Below are 14,833 nucleotides of genomic sequence, written 5' to 3'. Positions count from 1 at the left end.
TATTGTTGAAATGAGTACAGTTTCATGACTATGTCAGCTTCCAGCTGGCACCAAAACACCATAAAGAAATCCATGAACACACTCTCCTCTCCATAGACTCTCACAGGCAAAGCAGGCATGTAATTAGTGCCTCTGAACTGGGATACATTTCACATCAGAATGGAGTGTCATTGATGATTACACTAGGAACATGTGTAAACAAGGACTGCCTGGTTTCAGCAAACCTGAACATCTGGCTCTTCTGACATGGACCTCCTTGATGACAGACCTGTGGATGGAGGGAAGGCTCTCACAGTTTAAAAGCAGCAAGAAAGTGGACATTTGAGGCTTTTGGCCCTGCGATTTGCCTGTGTCCTCCAGAGCTACTGTCATATTTCTCATCCTTCACTGTCGTTTGTGTCCTGCTTTAGAGTTCAATGAACACATACACCACATATCCCAAGAGGGGGAACTCAAATGATATAATCACTTAGCCACTCACAGAAAACACCTTGTCTGTCAGTACTCAGTAGCAAGGTAGGCATTACTTTTCACAGAGAAACACCTAAGGTCAGATGCTGTTATTTTCCTACTGGGGCTGGCCACAGATCCCATATTGCTCTAGACAATTTTAATATACTAAAGACTTCTGCATCCCAATATCCATGTGATAAGAGAACTTCCATTATAGAGACTTTTTTGTTCTCTATATTCTACTCTAAATGTTTAGATTTTCAAGATACATAATACGTGGATATGCAGTCTTCAACCCAGAGACCAGGGGCCATGGGCTTCTTTCTTCCTGTAAGTAGCACAAGAAACAACAGCTTGCTGACACCCTCAGCTATCTCAACATGCCTCAGAGCACTAGATCCTTACAGCAATTGTCCTAGGAACTTCTGCAGGGTTAAGTTCTACCTGAAATTTATTAGTTCATGTTAACCAAACCCCTGTAGCACAGGCTTCAATGTCCTGAGCTCTCACAATGCCTTATAAGATATAAATAATCAAGGGCTTTCAGGACTGTATTATAACAGATTGCAGGGTAGTTTTTCTAGTCCTACAGTAAATCACAAGCTAGTATTGCTCTTGCTTTTTAAAAAAACAAATAGATTCTAACTTTTTAACTGAAAATAAGAAGAAAGGGCCTGCCATATCAGTAACTACATATCAAGTTCCACACTGAAAAGAAATATGAAACTAGTAACACTACTTGAATGAGTTCACAATAATCCACTTTAAAACTTAATGACACACTGTGCTCTTGCACAACCTAAGCAGACAAATTCAGTGCAGAGATATGATATGACACCCTATCTCTTTAACTCTTTAACATTTCTTTAATATCCTCTGTGAGGCATCACATATGGTGATATCTTGGTTGTACAAATAAAGCCTGTCTGAAGGTCAGAGAATGGAGCTTGCCACTAGCTAACCATGAAAGTCTGGAGGTTTGTATGGACAGACAGGAAGTGGGGTAGCTGGGCGGAAAAAAGATATAAGCAGGGAGAAACAGGAACTCGCTCTCTTGTCTGCTAAGATGCTAAGGAGGCAAAGTGTGGTGGTGGCTTGCTCCTCTTTCTCTCAGATGTCTCAGCATTTTCCTCTATATTTGACTCTGGGTTTTTATTACTTAGACCAATTAAGATCTCCATTTACAATTACAGTTTATAGAAAATAATGGTGTGTAGTCCCAGAAGCTATCTTCCAGATGATAGTTCATGCTATCACATTTGCTTCCTTCTGGCTGATAGTTCATGCCATCAGGTTTCACAGGGCTGATATAAGCACAAAAGTATCCTGCTCCTGAGTAAGTACAACTATTAATACTACATACACTGACACTGAGGAAATTACCATAGATCCATTGAACCTATTGTTAGATGTAGAACAAGAGCCCACCCCACTCATCTGACTTCTATAAGCATTGATTAGTAAACTACAAGGGATTTTCAGATTCTAAACCACTATATGATAGTCCCCCAGAAGTCTGAAGTCTAGGAATCTCTCTTCATTCACTGCACCCAACATGGTCTCCCTAGTAAAATACAAGTCCTTTCATTGGAATCTTAAGGAAACTTTAACAACGCACACTTGTGACGACATTGAAAGATCATCCTAACTGGGGGCTCTAGATCTAGGAGATAAGTGAGAAATCATGAATCCCACTATGATAACTTGAGTTAGGCTCAAGGATTGTAGAATTATTTAATATTTTTATTTTTGATATCATAATATAATTACATCATTTCCTCCATCCTTTTCCTTCCTCCAACCTCTCCCATGTTCCCATGCACTACCTACCCCCTTGCTCTTTCAAATCATGGCCTCTTTTTCTTTAATTGATGTTGTGGTGGTGGTGGTGTGTGTGTGTGTGTTCTTAAATTCATAAATACAGCCTTATTTATGAATATAAGTAACATTATCCGTATAATGTTACTCAACATTATATGTTACTTATATGAATAAGTTTTCAGGCTCACACTAGTATTGAATAACCAACTGGTGTGCTCTTCCCTGGGGAAGACTGTTTCTCCCCTTCTCAGCATTCCTTAGATGTCTATAGTTCTTTGTCTAATGTTGAGACCTCATGAGCATTTCCCCCAACCATTCTAGCATGTCTATTGATACCATCATTGCTCAGATCATGTTTAGGGAGCCATCCTGGTGAGACTTCATGGGTGTAGCTTCTGACATTTCTAGCAGACATAATCTCACAGCAAACTCCCTGTTATCCTGGATTTTACCATCTTTCTGCCCCTCTTCTGCAATAATCCCTGAGCCTTAGGTACAGAGGGTGTATTGTGGATGCCAGCTGGGACTGGCTCCAAAACTCTGCATTTTTCTCAGGTGTGTTTTTCTGTAGAAGTCTGTCTGTTGCAAAGAGAAGTTTCCTTGATGAGGAGTGAAGATTACACTTAGTCTGGCTAGATCCTGGAAAGGGAAGCTAATCCTAGAATTTATATGCAGAGCAACAACTTAATAAAAATCTTCATGTACTTTTGTCTTGGAGCCCTGAGATCATCTGCTATCATCACTAAACATTATTGGTCAAAACATCCTGATCTGCATTACAGCCTATAGTTTATTGTAGTCAGAGCATCTTCCATGTCTCTGAGAGACCTAGTCTGCTGCCTATCTGCTGTTCCTAATGCTTATCTATTTCCCACTGAGCATTCAAAGCAGCAGATTTGCTCTACAGAGAATAGAGCTACAGAGTTCATTTCTAACGCCTTCTATAAACAGTGTTTTCTGGGATCTTTTGGGGGGAAAGAGGTGAATCCAGACTAGTAAATACAGTATCTCATTATACCAGTACCTAGTATAGCACACCACTGGCATAAAGACTTTTTTTTTTTCTTATTTTACATATCGAGCCCAGTTCCCTCTCTGCCTCTCCCTCCCTGCCTTCCACCTTCCCAAGCCCACAGACTGCCCTCCCATTCCATTCCCCCACCACTCCACATGTAGGGTAATGCCTTCCAGGAAGGGTCATCTAAATCTGTCAAGTCATTTGGAGTAGGGCATAAAGACGTTTTTAATGTAACATGTAAATAGCATTGTTTAACTTATATCAGGTAGCATGAATTTTCCAATTACAGATGCAAAGAAGAGGTATCTTTTAAGTTTGTATTAAGTGATTAGATAAAAGAAAAATACAGCAAGAAAGTAGGACTGATTATCACAACATGAATAATCTTGGGGAAAGATTTAATTCCTCCTTACCTTTTATAGGTGAGGAAATCAGTTCATGGAAGATGTCTTTTTTTAAGTTCTTTTTTTAAGTTGCTTTGGGAGGCAGAATTCTAGCCAATGCTAACACACGTGTTCCATACAGCATTCAAGCATATATTTCCTGTGATGCTAATGGAAGTTGTGAATGGCCTCTCTTAGAAACTAAGTAGAAAAAGGCACACAATCCTGCCTACAATTTCACTGGTTGCTCTGATGATTTCAATTCCTTCCTTGGATCTGAGGTTAAGAAATCTAACTATAATTGTTAAAACACCCACCACTGTATGATATAGATGAGATGAGACATGCAAACTGACCCGGCTTAAGTGCTTAAGTTTTATTAGGAGTTAGAAAATACTCTTCACAAACACAAGTCTGAAAAACACAAAAGCTGTGAACCTCAAATGTGTTCCTCTTTGGTCCAGACCTGCTCAGCACTCAGCCCACATGGTAGTTCACACCTGTAATCCCACTACTCAGAAGGCTGGGGAGTGTCCTACAGACAGTGTGGCAGCCAGACAAATGACATCAACAGACAGACAGGCTTCCATCTGGTAGCAAGGGAAACCAAACCAGAAGTTTAGGTGGTTGCTTTCTTCCATAGACATCAGAAGACAGCAGAAGCAGTAGCAGCCACAGTCCACAGTCCACAGAAGCCAAACATTAGAAACAAAATTTCAAGTCTGAGAAATGGTCATTATAAAGCTGCTTGCCATAACGCCTTTGCTGATGCCTTCATCTCGCTCTCACTCTCAGCTTTCATCTTTCCCCAGGCTCAGCAGCTTTCTGCCCAGAGACTCATCTAACAACCAGTTCGATAATGGCATAAAGATATGCTGTAGGGAGCACAGTGAAGGAAATAACTGTGAGCTTTCCATGGTGGACAGGCATTTACATTCTAATTTATTCACAAGCCAAAAATGTATGGTTGTTTAAAGATATGCTTTGGAAAAACTAACATTTAAAAAGTCAACCCTGGAGTTACATGTCTCACATATTCTGAACAGCATTTCTAATGGCTTTCTCCAGACATGTAACCTCCATGAAACAAGGATAGATTCCCAAAAGACAGAAAAAGGAGAATGTCTGTGGATGATGAGGTACTGTTATGCTTCTCACATAGGGAAAACAGAAGAGAAATGTAAGGGGGAGGGAAAAGAAGAGGAGGGGGAGGGGAGGGAAGATGAGACCTAGAATGACTATCTTGGCTCCCCCTAAGAGTTGCCTATCTGATTCCTAAAGAGTGCCATTATTAACTTTCAAGCCAAGCTAATGAAGTATAATTCTCCCTTTGAAAGCAGGTTTGGAAAGTTTGTTTCTCCTTTTCTTCTGTTGTGTTGTCCATGTCAAGCATGGATTTTGTAGAGATGCTGTTCTAAGGGTTGCTGCCTATCTTGCTGTACTGTGAAATGTGTTTGTTCAATAAAGATTCAAGTGACCATTGTGTTCCATGTACTATGTACCACTATTCTAGATACTAGGAAGCAGTAATAAACAGAATGCCATATATGCCATACAATATCAGGTCATGAGGGGAAAACCACCATAGAATGAAAGGAGAAGGGATATTTGAATGATTGGAGAGAATTTTCTGAGGTAATGATACTTGAATGTAATGATTTCAAAATAGAAGTTCCTGGAATCACTAGCAAACATGCTGAACATACATATTTTTAAAGGATTCTAAATAAGCTAAATAAAAATTTCCTCACAATTATAGCCAGAAGAACAATTAAATACCAGAGTGGTATCTCTCCAACCTAAACATTTCCAGTCTGGAATCTGTCCTAACTCCTGTTACATCATGAAGCACCTTCGTGGTCATAGTGATGACCAGTGAGAGGAAAAAAAAAAGGCAACTTAACCTTGACTCCAACCTGATTTGGATGCAAACACTAAGCAGGAATGTATCCTAGCAATCTAAATCCCAACGTTGCCCTTCTTGGCTGGTGCCAAACTTCTGTGCCATAGCTTCCATATCTAAAAACAAAATAATAACATGACATTCCAGTGGGGATTCAGCTCAGCAGTAGTTACCAAGCACACATAAGGCCCTAGGTGGAAAAAAACAAAAACCTTAAACTAAATTTTCTAGGTAGTTCACGCCTCTGAATCCCAGAATTGAGGACCTGGAGGCAGGATAATCAAGAATTCAAGGTCAGTCTTGGATATATGCCAATATGAGTCCAGCTACATGGGACTTTGTCTCAAATAACAGGAATAATTACTATTATTATTATTATTATTATAGAATCCACATCCAGAATTGAATAATAAAAGTAAATATTTAAAGGGCTTACAGCAGTGGCTGACATATATATATATATGGTATGACTATAGGTGTTTGTTATTTTATTTGAGACAGATCTCATTCTGTAGCCCTGGCTGGCCTGGACCTAGCTGTGTAGACCAACCTTGCCTTGAACTCACAGGAATCCACCTGCCTCTACCTTCTAAGTTCTGGGACTAAAGGTGTGTGCCACCACACCTGAATATAACCTATGCTTTTTACAGCTACTTTATACATACCAAGAGCTTGTTACATTTGTAAAAATATTAATTCTTTATGTAATACCTAAGTTGAAAATTCATTCTCATAGTACACAAGGTCTTTGATAGCAAAATTAGCATTTTTCATATTCACCATTCACTTCATTCTCCCACCCACAGCCCTAGAACAACTCAAAAAATAAAAAAAAAAAAAGCTAGTAAAACCTGCCAATGGACACTGACTTAAGACTGTAATGCAGAACTCACAATCTGTTCTCACTGAAAGGTTATGCCACTACTAGCCTAATTATGTTTTGTAGGACCGTTTAAGTGTATATAATCCCCTACTTCATGCTCCCATGATCGCCTACCATAGAAAGAAAACTCAGTGATTCAGTTAACTTTATTCAGCTAAGATATCTTTAACACCTACCAAGCCTAGGCTCTCTGCAGCCACTAGAGAAAATGCACACTATGATCAATGCTATCACTAAGATTAGGACATGATGTCTGTGGACAGAAAGTCTGGCTCTGCCAGGAAAGAAGGAGATTTTTTAGGCTGGCCCTGAAAAGATGGGAAGAATTTTTCCACCTGGAAAAATAAAAAGGAAGTTATAAATCTAAAAGCCACACATACAAACAGATATATGGAAAGATCTGGAGAACCCTGAAGTGGGGAGTAGAGTACCATGACATACATGTCAGGATGCCAGGGGAAACTGCCCAATGGTGTGTTGATAAACTAGGAGGTGATAGTGTGAGCATTATGTTCTATATCTCCCAGAGTAACACCAGGGAGATTGTAGAATCACACCTGTACTGGAACAAAATAATCAGACACATGGAACATGGGATGGGGATAGTGGAAACATGAATCCAGTCAGGACCATCGCCTGTGTCTGTATCTTTTTTCTTGTCTTTTTTAGAAATATCTTTGTGAATTTTACATGAGTACTGTATTTACATGATGTTCACACTTCCCCCACCCCCTCTAATTCATCCCATGTCCCCACTCTGCTCCCTCTTAAATTTATGATCTCTTCTTCTGTATTATTGTTACATGCACACATATACCCATATTACCAAGTCCATTTAGTGTTGTTCCTATGAATGTGTGTTTAAGGCTGACCACTTGGGGTTAGGATTAGATAAACTCTCAGGGAACTTGTTGCTGGAGAACATGAATTTTTGTTCAGTAGCCATTGCTTCATATAATTTGCAAAGTGGGACCTTGCAAAATTTCCCCTTCCATATTAGCATGTCAACTAGTGTGGCTATTGTGCAAGTCTTGTTTAGGCAGTCACATTGCTGAGATTTCATGGATGCATTTCCCTGTCATGTCTAGAAAATATAACCTACATTAGGCATCCTGGTCCTCTGGCCCTTACAGTCTTTCTGACTACCTCTTCCACAATGTTCCTTGGGACTTAGGTGTGGTGGTTGTGTTGTGAATGTACCAGTCGAGACTGGGTGCCCTACAGTCACTGATTCTCTGCATTTAGGCTGTCTGTAGATCTACCTTCATCTGCTGCAGCAAAAAGAAAGAAAGAAAAAAAAAAGAACTACACTTATCTATGAGTATAAGGGCAAGTATTTAGGATGCACTTAGGAATTTTCCTAGTTTAGGAAAGTGGCAGTAACTGCTGGTCCTCCACAGTTTATGACATCTCCAACCATGCGTGGTTGGAGAGGTCTACAGTACTGAGTGTGAATCCCTTCCTATTGAATGGTCCTTAAGTCCAATTAGATAGCCATTTGTTACCCAAGATAAAAAGTGCCACTATTGCACCATAGAAGATATCTCACCAGGTCGGTCACTGTGTTCTGGAGACTTTATATCTGAGTAGGATTACTGAAAGTTCTTCTCCCTTGGCAGCTTACATTCTATCTGCCTTCAAATACTATGATAAGAACTGATCCTCATACGAATGGACACTGGGAGGCCATCCCACATGAAGGGATATTGTCTCAGCCTAGACACCTGGGGGAGGGCCTAGGCTCTGCTCCAAATGATATGACAGAATTGAAGATTCCCCCCCCCCATGGAAGGCCTTACCTACCCTGGGGAGAAGAAAGGGGATGACACAGAGGATTAGTGGAGAGCAGGAGAGGGAGAGGGAACTAGGATTGACATGTAAAACAAGGTATTTGTGTATATTAATAAATTTAAATCAAAAAGAAAGAACTGGTCCTCAGGAAAGAGGCTTCTAGGTCTCTTCCAACTCAGTTCCTCCAAATCCTGTGTCCAACAAGTATGGTGTCTTCATCAATAGGGCCCACCATCTTCATGACTTCTGTCTGTCTGTCTGTCTGCCTGCCTGCCTGCCATACACCTACCTGTGTGTATGTGTGTCTGTGGGACAGAGATTTTCATTGTCATTAGTTCTATATTTACCTCTTGTTCTCTTTTCTTCTACCACTGCTGTCTCTAATGTGGAATATGAAATCAGTTGTTAAGATTAGCTCAAAACCGCCCCTCCCCCGCCTGAACTCCCTGGGTTGGCCCCTGATCCTGCTGCTCCTGTCTCCTGTCCCCATCCAGAGCACCCTTGGAGCTCTGATACACCCCCAGCCATCCCCACTGCCAGCCTACCCCCACACCCTGTGCCCTACCCCACCCACGGTCCTGCCGCTCTGGTTGAGCACTGGGACAGAGGGTGAGGCCAACAGTCCACCCTACTTCAGAGACTTCTCGGAGCAACTCTGCACAAAGGAGACCTGACTATCCACACTGGACCACCCGTAATTTCCACCTGCTTGGTCTCTGACCCCGCCTCCAGTCCTCTGCTGGAGTCCCGGGCCCCTCCCAGAGATCTGCCTATTTCTGCGGGTCCACTCGGAGTTCCTGCAGGCAAGATCCTTGACCCCCAAATTCTGGCCTCTGCCAAAGAATGAGGTCTCAGCTGGAGAGTGCCAGTTTCCAGTGAGATCCCACTACCCTGCAAAACATTCTCAAGTTCCAGCTCAGCCCTCGTCCTCTTCCTCCAGCTATTGGCCAGAGCTATTGGCCAGAGGACCACTGTGAGTACCTGCTGGCATCTTCTTCTGGATCCTCATCCTTGACCCCATCCCTGGATCCCTGTCTGTGGAGAAACCTCCTAGAGAGCTTGGACCACACAGAGCTACAGATATTGAATCTCGGACCCACATAAGCCCACCGGGGAAGTACCATAGAGAGAGGGGGGAGACACCACCAACACCTACTGGAAGAAACTATGGGAAGAAGGCAATACAAGAGAACACCTAACAACAGAAAGACAAAAATGACACCACCATAATCTAGGGAATCTACACCAACTAGAATGGAACACAACAACAAAGCAGAGGAAGCAGAAGGGTACGACTTAAAAATCACCATCATAAAAATGATAGAGGCCCTCAAAGAAGATGTGAGAAAATCCCTTAAAGAAATGGAGGAAAAAACAAACAAAAAAGGTGGAAGAAATGGACAAATTCCTTAAGGAAAGTACAGAAAGCCAAGAAAAAACAATTAACCAGGTGAAGGAAACGGTTCAAGACTTGAAAACTGAAATTGAGAAAATAAAGGCAACACAAACGGAAGGAATGCTGGAAATTGAAAAGCTGGACAAAAAATCGGCAACTACGGACACAAGCATAACCAATAGAATTCAAGAGATGGAAGAGAGAATCTCAGGCGCATAAGATAAACTAGAAGAAATAGATTCATCGACCAAAGAAAATCAAAAATCCAACAAATCCTTAACACAAAACATCCAGGAAATGTGGGACACCATGAAAAGGCCAAACCTAAGAATAATAGGCATAGAGGAAGGTGAGGAAGCCCAGCTCAAAGGTGCCGAAAACATATTCAACAAAATCATCGAGGAAAACTTTCCAAATCTGAAGAAGGACATGCCCATGAAAGTACAAGAAGCATACCGAACCCCAAATAGGCTGCACCAAAGAAAAAAGACCCCTCGACATATAATAACCAAAACACCTAGCATACAGAATAAAGAAAGAATATTAACAGCAGCGAAGGAAAAAGGACAGGTAAACATATAAAGGCAGACCTATCAAAATTACACCTGACTTCTCCATGGAAACCCTCAAGGCCAGAAGGTCCTGGATAGATGTTCTAAAAGTATTAAGAGAACACAGATGCCAGCCTAGGCTACTATATCCAGCAAAACTCTCAATCAATATAGATGGAGAGAACAAGATATTTAATGACAAAACCAGATTTTCCCAATACGTATCTACAAATCCAGCCCTGCAGAAAGTATTGGAAGGAAAACTCCAACCCAAGGAAGGTAACTACACCCACAAAAATGTAGGCAACAGATAATCCAACTACACCAGAAACCAAGGGTGAAGCAAAACAAATATATTCACAATACCACTGCCAACAACAAACCTAAATCAAACAAGCATCAACAATCAATGGTCCTTACCCTCAACATTAATGGTCTTAACTCACCTATAAAAAGACACAGGCTAACAGAATGGATACAAAGACAGAATCCATCCTTCTGCTGCATACAAGAAACACATCTTAGCTTCAAAGATAGACATTACCTCAGGGTAAAGGGTTGGGAAAAGATTTTCCAATCAAATAGAACCAAGAAGCAAGCAGGCGTACCTATCCTAATATCCTAATAGACTTCAAACCAAAATTAGTCAAAAGAGATGAAGATGGTCACTTCATATTCATCGCAGGAGAAATCCATCAACACAAAGTCTCAGTTCTGAACATCTATGCCCCTAATACAAAGTCACCCACATTCGTAAAAGAAACACTACTAAAACTCAAAGCTCATATAAAAACTCACACACTTATAGTGGGAGACTTCAATACACCACTCTCAACACTAGACAGGACCTCAAATCAGAAACTCAACAAAGAAACAAAAGAATTAACAGAAGTTATGTCTCAACTGGGGTTAACAGACATCTATAGAACATTCCATCCAAAGACAAAAGAATATACCTTCTTCTCTGCTCCACATGAAACCTTCTCTAAAATTGACCACATACTAGGTGACATAACAAACCTCAACAGATACAAGAGAATAGGAATAGTCCCCTGTATCTTATCGGACCACCATGCTTTAAAATTGGAATTCAACAACAACACAAATAGCAGAAAACCTGCAAACTCATGGAAACTGAACAATGTGCAATTGCACAACTCCTGGGTCAAAGAAGAAATAAAGAAAGAAATTAAGGACTTTCTAATATTCAACGAGAATGAGGACACAACATACCCGAACTTATGGGACACCTTGAAAGCAGTGCTACGAGGGAAGTTCATTGCACTAAGTGCCCATATGAAGAAAACAGAGGATAGTCACATAAGAGAATTAACAGCCCAACTGAAAACCTTAGAACAGAGAGAAGCGAATTAACCCACAGGAGTAGACGCCAGGAAATAATCAACTTGAGGGCTGAAATCAACAAAATAGAAACCAGGAAAACAATACAAAAAAATCAATGCAACAAAGAGTTGGTTTTTTGAGAAAATCAACAAGATAGACAAACCTTTATCCAAATTAACGAAAAAGAAGAGACAGAACATGCAAATTAACAAAATCAGAAACGAAATGGGGAACATAACAACAGACACAGAGGAAATCCAGACAATTTTCAGGTCATACTTTGAAAATCTGTATTCCACAAAAATTGAAAATTCAAAGGAAATGGACAAGTTTCTGGATAACTATCACTTACCAAAATTAAATCAAGAGCAGACAAACAACTTAAATACACCTATAACCCGCAATGAAATAGAAGCAGTCATCGAAAGCCTTCCAACAAAAAAAAGTCCAGGGCCAGATGGATTCAATGCAGAATTCTACCAGACATTCAAGGAAGAACTAATACCACTACTCCTCAAACTGTTCCACAAGGTAGAAACAGAAGGTTTATTGCCAATCTCTTTTTATGAGGCCACAATAACTTTGGTACCCAAACCTCACAAAGACACACTAAGAAAGAAAACTACAGACCAATATCCCTGATGAACATCGATGCAAAAATACTCAATAAAATACTGGCAAACCGAATTCAAGAATACGTCAGAGAAATCATCCACCACGACCAAGTAGGCTTCATACCTGGAATGCAGAGATGGTTTAACATACAAAAATCTATCAACGTGATTCCCCATATAAACAAACAGAAAAAGAAAAACCATATGATTATCTCCCTAGACGTGGAAAAAGCCTTCGACAAAATTCAACACCCTTTCATGAGAAAGGTATTGGAGAGGTCAGGAATAACAGGAACATATCTAAACATAATAAGAGCAATATACAGCAAACTGACTGCCAACATCAAACTGAATGGAGAGAAACTTAAGCCAATTCTTCTAAAATCAGGAACAAGACAAGGCTGTCCTCTCTCTCCATATCTCTTCAATATCATACTAGAAGTTCTAGCTAATGCTATAAGACAATAAAAGGAGATCAAGGGGATCCAAATTGGGAAGGAAGAAGTCAAACTGTCTCTATTTGCAGATGATATGATAGTTTACATAAGCAACCCAATAAACTCTACCAGGGAACTCCTACAGCTGATAAACACCTTCAGCAAACTAGCAGGACACAAGATAAACTCAAAAAAATCAGTAGCCCTATTTTTTTTTTCAGACGACAAAGAGACAGAGAAAGAAATCAGAGAAACATCACCCTTTACAATAGCCACAAGCAACATAAATTATCTTGGTGTAACGCTTACCAAACAAGTAAAAGACCTATATAATAAGAACTTTGTGACTCTAAAGAAAGAAATTAAAGAAGATACCAGAAAATGGAAAGATCTCCCATGCTCTTGGTTAGGTAGGATTAACATAGTAAAAATGGCAATCTTACCAAAAGCAATCTACAGATTCAATGCAATCCCCATTAAAATCCCACCACAATTCTTCACCGACCTTGAAAGGATAATAATCAACTTTATATGGAAAAACAAAAGACCCAGGATAGCCAAAACAACCCTATACAATAAAAGAATTTCAGAAGGCATCACCATTCCTGACTTTAAGCTCTATTACAGAGCTATAGTTCTGAAAACAGCCTGGTATTGGCATAAAAATAGACAGGTAGACCAATGGAATCGAATTGAAAATCCTGATATTAATCCACGCACCTATGAACACCTGATTTTTGACAAAACAGCTAAAATTATACAATGGGGCGAGGACAGCATCTTCAACAAATGGTGCTGGCACAATTGGATGAGGGTGTGTAGAAGACTGCAGATAGACCCATGTCTGTTGCCATGCACAAAACTCAAGTCCAAATGGATCAAAGACCTTAACATCAATCCAGCCACATTGAACCTCTTAGAAGAGAAAGTAGGAGGTACCCTTGAACAAATTGGTATAGGAGACCACTTCTTGAACATAACTCCAGGGGCACAGACACTGAAAGAAACAATTAATAAATGGGACCTCTTCAAACTTAGAAGCTTCTGTAAGGCAAAGGACACAGTGGACAAGACCAAACGACAGCCCACAGACTGTGAAAAGATTTTCACCAGTCCTATATCCGACAAAGGGCTGATCTCCAAAATATACAAAGAACTCAAGAAACTAGTCAACAAAACACCAAATAACCCTATTAAAAATGGGGTACAGAACTGAAGAAAGAATTCTCAATGGAGGAAATCAAAAAGGCTGAAAGACACTTAAGAAAATGCTCCACATCCTTAGCTATCAGGGAAATGCAAATCAAAACAACTTTGAGATACCATCTTACCCCTGCCAGAATGGCTAAAATTAGAAACACCAGTGATGACTTATGTTGGAGAGGATGTGGAGAAAGTGGAACAATCCTCCACTGCTGGTGGGAGTGCAAACTCATACAGCCATTTTGGAGATCAGTATGGCGGTTCCTCAGGAAAATGGGAATTAGTTTACCACAGGACCCGGCAATCCCCCTCTTAGGCATATACCCTAAGGATTCACATCCACGCAACAAAGACATCTGTTCAACTATGTTCATAGCAGCACTATTTGTAATAGCAAGAACCTGGAAGCAACCTAGATGCCCCTCAATTGAAGAATGGTTAATGAAGATGTGGCACATCTACACAATGGAATACTACTCTGCAGAAAAAAATAATGGTATCTTGAAATTCGCAGGCAAGTGGATGGCACTTGAAGAAACCATCCTGAATGAGGTAACCCAGTCACAAAAAGAGGAACACAGTATGTACTCACTCATATATGGATTTTAGACCTAGATCAAATGATCACCAGCCTAAAATTCACATCACCAGATGAACTAGGATACAAGGTGTATTCTAAGAGATTCATATAAAGTCCCTCACAGAACTGGGAAGGGACAAGTCCCCCAGAGCTCAGGTGAAGTGGGGGGGGGCAGCGAATGGAGAGAGAAGTAGGAGAAAATGAGGGGGAGGAAAGGAAAACATGTGTGACCAGGAAGATTGAGCCTGGTTAGGAATAGAAGACAGGAAGGAGAGAGAGACAGAGGGAGAGAACATAAAAGAGGGAGCCAATATTGGTTTGAAGATAAAATTGAACACAAAGAAAGGTCGAGAGAACTACAAGACTGCTCCCAACTAACAATCTCAGCTTCCGTGGAAAGGCTATCATAAATGCCCTTCCTGGAGAGTGAGATCAACAACTAACTTCTCCATGGAG

Source organism: Phodopus roborovskii, unplaced genomic scaffold (genome assembly GCF_943737965.1).
Source record: "Phodopus roborovskii unplaced genomic scaffold, PHOROB, whole genome shotgun sequence".
NCBI classification, from domain to species: Eukaryota; Metazoa; Chordata; class Mammalia; order Rodentia; family Cricetidae; genus Phodopus; species Phodopus roborovskii.
Note: the sequence above shows the minus strand (reverse complement) of the source record.